Here is a 14,380-nt window from a genome sequence, read left to right as displayed (position 1 = left end):
ACCAGATTTGGAAGAGCTGAAGGGCTCGGGCTTGATTGCTAATTACTGGAATTGGAATTATGCTTTAAGTCTTTTACTTGTCGGAGAACGAGGTCCACATGCAGGAATGGGGACGTCTCCACAATGCTGGATTGTCTCCCTTACACAATGCTGGATTGTCTCCACTCCACAATTCTGGATTTCTTTGCGGTCATTTTGCCAAACATACTGAAATCCCCAAGGACGATCATGCACGTTGTGGATTAATTTACATGCAGCTCTTCCAACTTGATTGACGCAGTAAGAACCCACGTGTTAGCTGTGTGTGTGTGTGTGTGTGTCTGAGCTCGCTACAGCCCTGGAACAACATAAGCAGTATTTAGTGCTAGAGTCCAAAGGAGTTATAGCTTTGAGGAAGCAAGGCTCTTACTCCGTTATGGGTTTTCTGCCAGAACCACAAAAGCAGTTCTCCAACCTCTGTATTCAGATGTTCTCCAGCCAGACTCTGTATTCAGATGTTCTCCCCAGCCAGCCTCTGTATTCAGACGTTCTCCAGCCAGCCTCTGTATTCAGACGTTCTCCAGCCAGCCTCTGTATTCAGACGTTCTCCAGCCAGCCTCTGTATTCAGACGTTCTCCAGCCAGCCTCTGTATTCAGACGTTCTCCAGCCAGCCTCTGTATTCAGACGTTCTCCAGCCAGCCTCTGTATTCAGACGTTCTCCAGCCAGCCTCTGTATTCAGACGTTCTCCCCAGCCAGCCTCTGTATTCAGATGTTCTCCAGCCAGCCTCTGTATTCAGACGTTCTCCAGCCAGCCTCTGTATTCAGACGTTCTCCCCAGCCAGCCTCTGTATTCAGACGTTCTCTCCAGCCAGGCTCTGTATTCCGACGGTCTCCAGCCAGTCTCTGTATTCAGACGGCCTCCCCAGCCAGCCTCTGTATTCAGACGTTCTCCAGCCAGCCTCTGTATTCAGACGTTCTCCCCAGCCAGCCTCTGTATTCAGACGTTCTCCCCAGCCAGCCTCTGTATTCAGACGTTCTCCCCAGCCAGCCTCTGTATTCCGACGGCCTCCCCAGCCAGCCTCTGTATTCAGACGTTCTCCAGCCAGCCTCTGTATTCAGACGTTCTCCCCAGCCAGCCTCTGTATTCAGACGTTCTCCCCAGCCAGCCTCTGTATTCCGACGGCCTCCCCAGCCAGCCTCTATATTCAGACGTTCTCCCCAGCCAGCCTCTATATTCAGACATTCTCCCCAGCCAGCCTCTGTATTCAGACGTTCTCCAGCCAGCCTCTGTATTCAGACGTTCTCCCCAGCCAGCCTCTGTATTCAGACGTTCTCCCCAGCCAGCCTCTGTATTCAGACGTTCTCCCCAGCCAGCCTCTGTATTCCGACGGCCTCCCCAGCCAGCCTCTGTATTCAGACGTTCTCCCCCGCCAGCCTCTGTATTCAGACGTTCTCCAGCCAGTCTCTGTATTCAGACGTTCTCCCCAGCCAGTCTCTGTATTCAGACGTTCTCCAGACAGCCTCTGTATTCAGACGTTCTCCAGCCAGCCTCTGTATTCAGATGTTCTCCAGCCAGCCTCTGTATTCAGATGTTCCCCAGCCAGCCTCTGTATTCAGACGTTCTCCCCAGCCAGTCTCTGTATTCAGACGTTCTCTCCAGCCAGTCTCTGTATTCAGACGTTCTCCGGCCAGCCTCTGTATTCTGACGTTCTCCCCAGCCAGTCTCTGTATTCAGACGTTCTCCAGACAGCCTCTGTATTCAGACGTTCTCCAGCCAGCCTCTGTATTCAGATGTTCTCCAGACAGCCTCTGTATTCAGACGTTCCCCAGCCAGCCTCTGTATTCAGACGTTCTCCCGAGCCAGTCTCTGTATTCAGACGTTCTCTCCAGCCAGCCTCTGTATTCAGATGTTCTCCCCCGCCAGCCTCTGTATTCAGACGTTCTCCAGCCAGTTTCTGTATTCAGACGTTCTCCCCAGCCAGTCTCTGTATTCAGACGTTCTCCAGACAGCCTCTGTATTCAGACGTTCTCCAGCCAGCCTCTGTATTCAGACGTTCTCCAGCCAGCCTCTGTATTCAGATGTTCTCCAGCCAGCCTCTGTATTCAGATGTTCCCCAGCCAGCCTCTGTATTCAGATGTTCCCCAGCCAGCCTCTGTATCCAGACGTTCTCCCCAGCCAGTCTCTGTATTCAGACGTTCTCTCCAGCCAGTCTCTGTATTCAGACGTTCTCCGGCCAGCCTCTGTATTCTGACGTTCTCCCCAGCCAGTCTCTGTATTCAGACGTTCTCCAGACAGCCTCTGTATTCAGACGTTCTCCAGCCAGCCTCTGTATTCAGATGTTCTCCAGACAGCCTCTGTATTCAGACGTTCCCCAGCCAGCCTCTGTATTCAGACGTTCTCCCCAGCCAGTCTCTGTATTCAGACGTTCTCTCCAGCCAGTCTCTGTATTCAGACTTACATTCTTACTTGCACTGTTGTTTCTTATTTGTGTTGACCTCAGCAGATAAGGATCTCCATGCTTAATTCATACCACAGTTCTAATTCAGCCGTGGGGCTTGACCTATAAAGGAAATTAATAGCAGATTATTACTGAGACTACAGCAAATGGCCACCATTCTCCTCCTACACTTGGCCACAGTCTGACATCATTTTATGACAACGTTTGTGTCATCAAATTATCTTGTTCCCTTTCTCAGAGCTATATATTTATGCTATGATAGGAGAGCTGTATATCTTTGTTTACCTGATGGTGAAAGAGGAACGAAGTGGTCTATTGGTGGAATGATATCACTGTCATGTTTAGTAGCCTTCACCAACAGGACAAACAGTGGATATTATATATGGCTCAAGTGTCCCCTGTGCTGTGTGACGTGTGAGATGAGATATTATACGGTGTCTGCACAGAAAGACCGATTTGTTTTTCCTTCAGGTGAGATACATTGCCTTTTCAAGTAGGTGTAAAAGCTTTGTCCTCCCTCATTCCTGTGTGTGTGTGTTTTGCATGTGTGCAAGTGTGTATTGTGTGTGTTTGTGCATTCTCAGACATATTCGTGTGTGTGTCTGTGTGTGTGTATTTGTGTCTGAACATGTATCAGTATGAGCATGTGTGTGGGCGGCGGAATGACGCCAGTGTGTGGGTGCACAAAAGCCAAGACAATGCCCTCAAGTAACTTTCAAAAACAACAGAGTAAATCCTTTAGCCAATACACCTACAGCAAGTTAACTTGGACAGTAACACTGTCTTGTCTGGAAGTTTACATAAGTTCTTACAGAAGCAGAACATTACCCAGTGCGTCAGCTGAGGAGGGGTTGCCGCCGCTGACAAAGGACATTGATACGGTGAACTGGCCCAGCATCTCTCCTCCAACTCGTCAAAGCCGTCTCTGTGCTGTGGTCTGACTGAGTGTGTGAGGAGACATACACAGCCTTGTGACCAAGGTGTTAGCGGATGCCCGCTGCGCCTCTTAAAAAGTATGTACTACCAGTTTACTGCTGTGTATCTGGCCTGTTAAATGTCGTCATAAAATCTATGATTGTAAGGTGGTCCTCATAAGAATGTACTCTAATTGGTTAAGGATATGTACCTGTAAAGCCACCTAGGGACTTCCTAGGATAGGATAGCTGGTGCCAGCTATATACAGTACAGTACCAATTGGATACACAGGTCCTTCCCTAGGACAACAGTACTAAGGGGTTTAAAGAGGTATACTCAAGGAGTGGCATACAGGTTATAGTAATCCTTTCTGGAGGGAATCCCAATTTCAAAGGTTCATGTACACAAGATTTGCCCCTATGTTATCTTGAACAATAATAGATACACTACCAAACCAAAAGTATGTGGACACCTGCTCATCGAACATCTAATTCCAAAATCATGGGTATTAATATGGAGTTGGTCCCCCTTTTGCTCCTATAACATCCTCACTCTTCTGGGAAGGTTTTCCACTAGATGTTGGAACATTGCTGGGGGGGCACAAGAGCATTAGTGAGGTTGGGCACTGATGTTGGGCGATTAGGCCTGGCTTGCTGTGGGCGTTCCAATTCATCCCAAAGGTGTTTGATGGGGTTGAGGTCAGGGCTCTGTACAGGCCAGTCAAGATCTTCCACACTGACAAACCATTTCCGTATGGACCTCGCTTTGCGCACGAGGGCATTGTCCAAACTGTTGCCACAAAGTTGGAAGCAAGTGTACCTATGATGAAGATTACAGTCCTCTCTCATCTTTTTAAGTGGGAGAACTTGCACAATTGGTGGCTGACTAAATACTTTTTTGCCCCACTGTACCTGTCAGCAATGGGTGTGGCTGAAATAGCCTAATCCACTAATTTGCAAATATTGTGTATGTTCATTCAATGTGCAGAATACAGAATATTATACATTTCCATTGATCCTACCAACAACCTCAACATATTTGTGATTTCACATGGTAAGGAGAAAATTGCATTCTAGGAATTCCAGGAACCTTTGTTCCACACAACAAATGACCATTAAACAAGAAGTCACCAGGGTTTAATGAAGGCTTCAAGGAACAGGAGTTCCTGGCAGCTTACCAGAGTGTGTAGTTAACATGGCTACCAGCCCTCTAACCCTCCCCCCTCTATCAATTGTCCAATGAGTAACAAATGGCGAGAGTCACCTCTGTGATGAATCTTGTTGAATCAAATGAGTAGATCTCAAGCACCACTGAGCCATTCATTCACCTTTCTGTAACAATTGCTAAGAGGATAAAGCTAAGAGGCTTGTGTGATTTCAGTAGATCTGTGTGGTAAGGTGACGTTTACGTCACGGTATTGGGAGATGGGATTGAAAGTCATTGCCTGAAGCCCCATACCTAAGCTCACAGTCTTCACTGAGCGGCAGTCATATTGTTTTCAACATGGGGTCCAACTATGGGGTGAACAAGGTCTTACCATGCCTTGATTCAGATGGGTTGGGTTAAATACGGAAGACACATTTCAATTGAATGCATTCAGTTGTACAACTGATTAGGTGTCCCCCTTTCCCCTTATTGAACATGATCGGACTCCATACAATGACATCTTGAGGGCCAATTAAAGTCAATGGGAGAGTCAGACTAATCCGTACATTGCCAATTCCCAACGTACTGCCCACACAACCAAAACCCTCATGTGCTGCTATGGGGGTACATTGCCTGTTGCCCTTTTTAGTGAGGGTGTGAGGAAACAGACACCCCTGGCCATGCCCTCTCTCTACCACCCCTGGGCTGACGCTCTCTCCACCACCCCTGGGCTGGCCCTCTCTCCACCACCCCTGGGCTGACCCTCTCTCCACCACCCCTGGGCTGGCCCTCTCTCCAACACCCCTGGGCTGGCCCTCTCTCCAACACCCCTGGGCTGGCCCTCTCTCCAACACCCTTGGGCTGGCCCTCTCTCCAACACCCTTGGGCTGACCCTCTCTCCAACACCCCTGGGCTGACCCTCTCTCCAACACCCCTGGGCTGACCCTCTCTCCAACACCCCTGGGCTGACCCTCTCTCCAACACCCCTGGGCTGACCCTCTCTCCAACACCCCTGGGCTGGCCCTCTCTCCAACACCCCTGGGCTGACCCTCTCTCCAACACCCCTGGGCTGACCCTCTCTCCAACACCCCTGGACTGACCCTCTCTCCAACACCCCTGGGCTGACCCTCTCTCCAACACCCCTGGGCTGACCCTCTCTCCAACACCTCTGGGCTGACCCTCTCTCCAACACCCCTGGGCTTGACCCTCACTAGTCTCTACTATTTTCTGCGTCCCAACCAGCCAGTGTTGTGTAGATGTTGTAACTCCACAGCCCCTCCTCTACCTCTCTACTCCACTGCTGGGTTATAATTAGCTAGCAGAGCCATGGACGCCACCACACCACCACTGTCCCTCCTCCTCCACATGTTTCTGCCCAAACACCGAACACACACCAGGCAATAAGGAGCTCTGAGTGTTTGAAATCAAATCGAATCCAATTTTTACTTGTCAAATGCGCCGAATACAACAGTGTAAAGTAAAAAATAGATAAGTAAAACATTTTTTTAATAATAATAATAATAATAATGAAAGAGCAGCAGTAAAATAACAATAGCGAGGCTATGTACAGGGGGTACTGGTACAGAGTCAATGTGCATGTTTCAGCGCTTGTTTCCAGTGACAAAGAGAGGGAGGAGGGAGATTGGTGAAATGAAGAGAGACATAAAGAATAGAGAACTTAATTAAGGTGTTATAATTGACATAGATATCCCTGTTTTAGTGGTTATCTCCCAAGGCAGATCATACTAACACACGTACTCTACACACACGTACATTGTAATATTGTATGGTGGTATTTTACATTTTGTATTGTAGATATGTAGTGGTGTAAAAATGTTGTACTGTTTTATCTTTTGTTTTATATGTAATGTAAGTGCCTTAATGTGTTTGGACCCAGGAAGAGTAGCTGCTGCCTTGGCAACAGCTAATGGGGATCCCTAATAAATACAAAGGCAGTCTCAAAGAGAAAAATAATAACAGTGTGAAAAACAAACATAGAAGGAGCTTTCTCTGTCTCGCTGTCTCTCTCTCTCTGTCTCGCTCTCTGTCTGTCTCTCTCTGTCTGTCTCTCTGTCTCGCTGTCTCTCTCTCTGTCTCGCTGTCTCTCTCTCTCTGTCTCGCTCTCTGTCTGTCTCTCTCTGTCTGTCTCTCTGTCTCGCTGTCTCTCTCTCTGTCTCGCTCTCTGTCTGTCTCTCTCTGTCTGTCTCTCTGTCTCGCTGTCTCTCTCTCTCTGTCTCGCTCTCTGTCTGTCTCTCTCTCTCTGTCTCGCTGTCTCTCTCTCTCTGTCTCGCTCTCTGTCTGTCTCTCTCTCTCTGTCTCGCTCTCTGTCTGTCTCTCTCTCTCTGTCTCGCTGTCTCTCTCTCTCTGTCTCGCTCTCTGTCTGTCTCTCTCTGTCTCTCTCTCTGTCTCGCTGTCTCTCTCTCTGTCTCGCTGTCTCTCTCTGTCTGTCTGTCTCTCTCTCTGTCTTGCTGTCTCTCTCTGTCTGTCTGTCTGTCTCGCTGTCTCTCTCTCTGTCTCGCTCTCTGTCTGTCTCTCTCTCTCTGTCTCGCTCTCTGTCTGTCTCTCTCTCGCTGTCTCCCTCTCTCTGTCTCTCTGTCTCGCTGTCTCTCTCTCTGTCTTGCTGTCTCTCTCTGTCTGTCTGTCTGTCTCGCTGTCTCTCTCTCTGTCTCGCTCTCTGTCTGTCTCTCTCTCTCTGTCTCGCTCTCTGTCTGTCTCTCTCTCGCTGTCTCCCTCTCTCTGTCTCGCTGTCTGTCTCGCTGTCTCTCTGTCTCGCTCGCTGTCTCTCCCTGTCTCGCTCTCTGTCTGTCTCTCTCTGTCTCTCTCTGTCTGTCTCTCTGTCTCGCTGTCTCTCTCTCTGTCTCGCTGTCTCTCTCTGTCTCGCTGTCTCTCTCTCTGTCTTGCTGTCTCTCTCTGTCTGTCTGTCTGTCTCGCTGTCTCTCTCTCTGTCTCGCTCTCTGTCTGTCTCTCTCTGTCTGTCTCTCTCTCGCTGTCTCCCTCTCTCTGTCTCGCTGTCTGTCTCGCTGTCTCTCTGTCTCGCTCGCTGTCTCTCCCTGTCTCGCTCTCTCTCTCTCTCTCTGTCTCGCTGTCTCTCCCTGTCTCGCTCTCTCTCTCGCTCTCTCTGTCTCTCTCTCTGTCTTGCCGTCTCTCTCTGTCTCGCCATCTCTCTCTCTCTGTCTCTCTCTTTCTGTCTCGCTCTCTGTCTCGCCGTCTCTCTGTCTCGTCGTCTCTCTCTCTCTGTCTCGCCGTCTCTCTCTCTGTCTCGCTCTCTCTGTCTCGCTCTCTGTCTCGCCGTCTCTCTCTCTCTGTCTCGCCGTCTCTCTCTCTCTGTCTCGCCGTCTCTCTCTCTCTCTCTGCCTCGCTCTCTCTCACCATCTCTCTCTGTCTCACCTTCTCTCTCTCTCTGTCTCGCCGTCTCTCTCTCTCTGTCTCGCCGTCTCTCTATCTCTATCTCGCCCTCTCTGTCTCGCTCTCTGTCTCGCCATCTCTCTGTCTCGCCGTCTCTCTCTCTATCTCGCCCTCTCTGTCTCGCTCTCTGTCTCGCCGTCTCTCTCTCTCTCTGTCTCGCTCTCTGTCTCGCCGTCTCTCTCTCTGTCTCACTCTCTGTCTCACCGTCTCTTTCTCTCTGTCTCGCTGTCTCTCTCTGTCTCGCTCTCTGTCTCGCTGTTTCTCTCTCTGTCTCGTTCTGTCTCTCTCTCGCTGTCTCTGTCGGTCTCGCTGTCTCTCTGTCTCGCCATCTCTCTCTGTCTGTCTCGCCGCCTCTCTCTGTCTCGCCGTCTCTGTCTCCCTGTTTCTTTCTGTCTCTCTCGCTGTCTCTCTCTGTCTGTCTCGCTGTCTCTCTCTCTCTGTCTCACTCTCTGTCTCGCCATCTCTCTCTGTCTGTCTTGCTGTCTCTCTCTCTGTCTCGCTGTCTCTCGCTCTCTGTCTCGCTCTCTGTCTCGCCGTCTCTCTGTCTTGCTGTTTCTCACTCTGTCTCGCTGTCTCTCTCTGTCTGTCTCGCTGTTTCTCTCTCTGTCTCGTTCTCTGTCTCACTGTCTCTCTCTCTCTCGCTGTCTCTCTCTCGCTGTCTCTCTGTCGCTCTCTCTCTCTCGATGTCTCTGTCTGTTTTGTTGTCTCTCTCTCTCTCTGTCTCGCTCTCTGTCTCGCCATCTCTCTCTCGCCGTCTCTCTCTGTCTTGCCATCTCTGTCTCGCTGTTTCTCTCTGTCTGTCTCGCTGTCTCGCTCTCTCTCTCTCGCTGTCTCTCTCTCGCTGTCTCTCTCTCGCTGTCTCTGTCTGTCTCGCTCTCTCTATCTCGCTCTCTGTCTCCCCGTCTCTCTCTGTCTATTTCGCTGTCTCTCTCTCTCTGTCTGTCTCGCTCTCTCTATCTCGCTCTCTGTCTCCCCGTCTCTCTCTGTCTATTTCGCTGTCTCTCTCTCTCTGTCTCACTCTCTGTCTCGCTGTCTCACTTTCTGTCTCGCTGTCTCTCTCTCTGTCTCGCTGTCTCTCTCTCTGTCTCGCTGTCTCTCTCTCTCTGTCTCGCCATCTCTCTCTCTCTGTCTCGCAGTCTCTGTCTCGCTGTTTCTCACTCTGTCTCGCTGTCTCTCTCTGTCTGTCTCGCTGTTTCTCTCTCTGTCTCATTCTCTATCTCGCTGTCTCTCGCTGTCTCTCTCTCGCTGTCTCTCTCTCTGTCTCGCTGTCTCTCTCTTTGTCTCGCTGTCTCTCTCTGTCTTGCTGCCTCTCTCTCTGTCTTGCTGTCTCTCTCTGTCTTGCTGTCTCTCTCTTTCTCGCTGTTTCTCCCTCTGTCTCGCTGTCTCTGTCTGTCTCGCTTTCTCTCGCTGTAATATCTAACAAGTAATCTAACCTAACAATTTCACAACTACCTTATACACACAAGTGTAAAGGAATGAATAAGAATATGTACATAGAAATATATGAATGAGTGATGGCCGAACGGCATAGGCAAGATGCAGTAGATGGTATAGAGTACAGTATATACCTATGAGATGAGTAATGTAGGGTATGTAAACATTATATAAAATGGCATTGTTTAAAGTGTCTAGTGATACATTTATTACATCAATTTTTGTCAACGGGACAACAGTAACAACGGGACAACAATAACCATACATTCAACAATAACAATAAGCATACAGTAGAGGACATGTGCAGGTTGATTGGTTTGTCAGACACTGTCCCTCAACTTATGGCAGGCAGCAATGTAGTGCGCTGCCAACCCACAGCTCTCTGTGTCCTCCCCCAACAGGACGGGTAGCCTTCTCTCATCAGAGAGGTCTTTGAAACCTTGAATAAGGGTTTCAAATTTGGGGAAATGACACTCTAATAGTTTTTTATTTTTTAAATTTTGTCAGGAAATGCAGCTCCGTCTCAGGTTCTGCTGTTGTGCAGTGGTTGCACAGCCTTTCCTCTCCAGGGAGCCAGGTTTTCCTGTGTCTACCCTTCTCAATGGCAAGGCTGTGCTCACTGAGCCTGTACTTTGTCAAGGTTTTTCTAAGGCTTTGATCAGTAACCATGGTCAAATATTTAGCCACAGTGTACTGTCAATTTAGGGCCAGATAGCACCGCATTTTGCTTTGTGTTTGTGTTTCCCAATAAGCAATATAGTTTTGTTTTGACTGTGTTGTAATTTGGTTTATCCTGATTGATTGGATGTTCTGGTCCTGAGGCTTCAGTGTGTTAGTGGAACAGGTTTGTGAACTCAGCCCCAGGACCAGCTGGATGAGGGGACTCTTTTCTTTGCTCAGCTCTTGTCTCTCCGTTTCTCTCTCTCAAATTCAGATTGCTTTATTGGCATGAAATACAATTGGTAGGTATTGCCAAAGCAGTATAGTGGTACAGCATTTCAGTAAATACAGTGCAATGCATTGAGGATAATAAAATACAGTTCATTTCAGTAGTAGTAATAATAGTACATATAATCATGTATACAGGTACAACACTTCTGCTGTTGTATTGTGTAATCTTCGGTCAGTACATTTAATTAAATACAAATAAGATTATAAAAAAGAAAAGAAAGAATGTCTAATAAAACAACAGAATGTACATGATGATTGTTACACTATGTATTACCAGTAAGTTATATACAATGTAAATACTACAGGGAATTAATGGTCATGGGATGTCCCTCAGACTATGGCAGTCATATACATATCTGGCAGTAATATTTGCGGTTTCTCCCTCAACCAGAATAATTCCCAGCTTATAGATGGAAGGAAAGTAGTTTGGGAATTGATTTAGTTTTTTTTTAAAGATAAACTTATTTGGGAGTATTTCTCACAGTAGAGGAAAAAGTGCATCTCTGTCTCTACCTCCCCTGTCTTGCAGTGACCACATAGACACTCCTCTTTGGGTAGCCATGTCTTTTTATGTCTCCCTTTTCTATAGCCAATCGCCGAGCCTGTATTTGGTCAGGATCTGTCTCTGTTTTGTATCTCTGACAGAGTACAGATATTCTGCCAATTTGTATTCTCATTTGAGGGCCAAATAGCAATTTAGTTTATTCTGTGTTTTTGTTTCATTTTTCCAATTTGTCAAGTTAGAGGTTTTCATTTCTGTAACAGTGTGATTGATTTCCCTGTGTGATTGGATAATAGGGTTGTGTAGTGTATTAACAACTACACAGGGGACTCTTTTCAGGGTTCAGGTCTTGGGTTTCCAGTGCTTTGAATTGTAAGGATGTTTTGGGGGTTAATTTCAAATGGTGCCAACATTTTAGTGTAATTTTCTTTATATTTACAGTTAAAGGGAATCGTCCGAGTTCCGCCCTGCATGCATTATTTGGTACTTTCTTTTGGATATTTAGGATAATTCTAGATTTTCTATAGTTTTTTTTCTCCCAGTGCTTATAATTGTTCATTGGTGGACCCCAAACCTTGCATCCATATAATGCAATTGGTAACATTACACTATTGAATATTGTGCACCAGATTTGGATAGGAATATAAAACAAATTGAACTCTGTCATGTGTGCATAATTAGAGTATCCGTGTAATTGACATAATTAATTCTATCCGTCTCAGGCAAACTGGCTGTTTTAGTGGTCATCTCCCTAGGCAGACCATGCAAAGACTCTCAAAGAGAAAAAGACTACGAGCGTGAGAAACAACCGTAGAAGGACCTCTCTCTGTCTCTCTTTCTATTTCTCTCTGTCTCTCTGTCTCTGTCTCTCTCTGTCTCTATCTCTCTGTCTCTCTCTCTGTCTCTCTCTTTCTATGTCTCTGTCTCTCTCTTTCTATGTCTCTCTCTCTGTCTCTCTCTCTCTCTCTCTCTTTCTATGTCTCTGTCTCTCTCTTTCTATGTATCTCTCTCTGTCTCTCTCTCTGTCTCTGTCTCTCTGTCTCTCTCTCTCTCTGTCTCTCTCTCTGTCTCTCTCTCTCTCTGTCTCTCTCTCTGTCTCTCTCTTTCTATGTCTCTGTCTCTCTCTTTCTATGTCTCTCTCTCTGTCTCTCTCCCTGTCTCTCTCTCTCTCTCTCTCTGTCTCTCTCTCTGTCTCTGTCTCTGTCTCTATCTCTCTCTATCTCTCAATTCAATTTAACCGGCTTTATTGGCATTGGAAACATATGTTTACATGGCCAAAGTAAGTGAAATAGATAATACACAAAAGTGAAATAAACAATAAAAATTCACAGTAAACATTACGCAAGTTCCACAGAAATAGAGAGATTTCAAATGTCATATTATGTCTATATACAGTGTTGTAACCATGTGCAAATAGTTAAAGTACAGAAGGGAAAATAAATAAACATATAGGGGTTGGATTTATAATGGTGTTTGTTCTTTACTGGTTGCATTTTTCTTGTGGCAACAGGTCACAAATATTGCTGCTGTGATGCACACTGTGGTATTTCACCCAGTAGATATGGGAGTTTATCAAAATTGGATTTGTTTTTGAATTCTTTGTTGGTGTGTGTAATCTGAGGGAAATATGTGTCTCTAATATGGTCATTTGGCAGGGCCTGGGTCTGAACCTTTTTGGAAACACCATTATTTTTGTCTTACTGAGATTTATTGTCAGGGCCCAGGTCTGTCAGAATCTGTGCAGCAGATCTAGGTGCTGCTGTAGGACCTTCTTGGTTGGGGACAGAAGCACCAGATCATCAGCAAACAATAGACATTTGACTTCAGATTCTAGTAGGGTGAGGCCGGGTTCTGCAGACTGTTCTAGTGCCCTCGCCAATTGTTGATTATATATGTTGAAGAGGGTGGGACTCAAGCTGCATCCCTGTCTCACTCCACGGCCCTGTGGAAAGAAATGTGTGTTTTTTGCCAATGTTAACCACACACTTGTTATTTGTATAGCAGACCCTCATGCCAGATGGAGTTTAAAGATTTTTGGAGATCAACAAAGCATGAGAAGACTTTGCCTTTGTTTTGGTTTGTTTGTTTGTCAATTAGAGTGTGCAGGGAGAATATGTGGTCTGTTGTACGGTAATTTGGTAAAAAGCCAATTTGACGTTTGCTCAGTACATCGTTTTCATTGAGGAAATGTACGAATCTGATGTTAATGATAATGCAGTGGATTTTCCCAAGGTTGCTGTTGACGCATATCCCACAGTAGTTATTGGGGTCAAGTTTATCTCCACTTTTGTGTATTGGGGTGATCAGTCCTTGGTTCCAAATATTGGGGTAGATGCCAGGGCTGTGGATGATGTTAAAAAGTTTAAGGAATTTGTTGTCTGTATATTTTATAATTTCATTTAGGATACCATCAACACCACATGCCTTTTTGGGTTGGAGGGTTTGTATTTGGTTCTGTAGTTCATTCAATGTAATTGGAGAATCCAGTGAGGTTTGGTCATCTTTAATAGTTGATTCTAAGATTTGTATTTGATCATGTCTATGTTTTTGCACTTTGTTCTTTGTTATATAGCCAAAAAGATTGGCGAAGTGGTTTACCCATACATCTCCATTTTGGATAGATAACTCTTCATGTGTTCCAATTTTTACAGAAGTGGTTAGAGTCTACGGATTCTTCAATTACATTGAGCTGATTTCTGACATGCTGTTCCTTCTTTTTTTGTAGTGTATTTATGTATTGTTTTAGTTTTTCACCATAGTGAAGGTGTAGGCTCAGGTTTTTTTTATTTCTTAGGTATTTGCATTCTTCATCAAACCATTTGTCATAGTTGTTCATTTTCTTAGGTTGTCTGCTTGAAATGTTTAGATTTGATAGGGAAGCTGAGAGGTCACATATACTGTTTAGGTTTTCTACTGCCAAGTGTACACCTTCACTATTACACTCAGACGATTTGTCCAGGAAGTTGTCTAAAAGGGGTTGAATTTGTTGTTGCCTAATTGTTTTTAGTTGGTTTCTACACTACTTTCCTTCCATCTATAGAATGTCTTAATATTATTCAGTTCCTTTGGCTTTAATGCCTCATGATTTAGTATTGCTCTATTCAAGTGGACTGTGATTTTGCTGTTATCTGATAGGGGTGTCAGTGGGCTGACTGTGAATGCTCTGAGAGACTGGGTTGAGGTCAGTGATAAAGTTATCTCAGTGATAAAGTCTCTCTCTGTCTATTTTTCTCTCTCTCTTTCTCTCCCTGTCTCTTTCTCTCTCTCCCTGTCTCTCTCTTTGTCTATCTCTGTCTCTCTCTCTGTCTCTCCCTGTCTCTCTCTCTCTTTCGGTCTCTCTATCTCTCTCTTTCTGTCTGTCAGTCTCGGGTCTCTCTGTCTCTGTGTGTGCACATTTATGCATGTGTGCAAAATTAGAGTAGCCGTGTAGTTCACACAATTAATGCTTTCCGTCTCAGGCCAACTCGCTATTTTAGTGGTCTCTCTGTCTGTCTCGCTCTCTTGCTATCCCTGTCTCTCTCTTTGTCTCTCTCTCTCTCTCTCTCTCTCTCTTGCTCTCCCTGTCTCTCTCTCTGTTTCTGTCTCTC

At 46.2% G+C, this 14,380-nt stretch overlaps 1 protein-coding gene across 3 annotated transcripts in view; it reads left to right on the top strand.

The window, feature by feature from the left end:
- The window catches only part of LOC139421291 (serine/threonine-protein kinase WNK4-like), a 90,437-nt gene that overhangs the window by 44,459 nt on the left and 31,598 nt on the right, over positions 1–14,380 (top strand). The window lies entirely within an intron of this gene.

The sequence above is a fragment of the Oncorhynchus clarkii genome, chromosome 12, assembly GCF_045791955.1.
Source record: "Oncorhynchus clarkii lewisi isolate Uvic-CL-2024 chromosome 12, UVic_Ocla_1.0, whole genome shotgun sequence".
NCBI lineage: Eukaryota > Metazoa > Chordata > Actinopteri > Salmoniformes > Salmonidae > Oncorhynchus > Oncorhynchus clarkii.
Note: the sequence above shows the minus strand (reverse complement) of the source record. Positions and strands in the feature narration are given on the sequence as shown.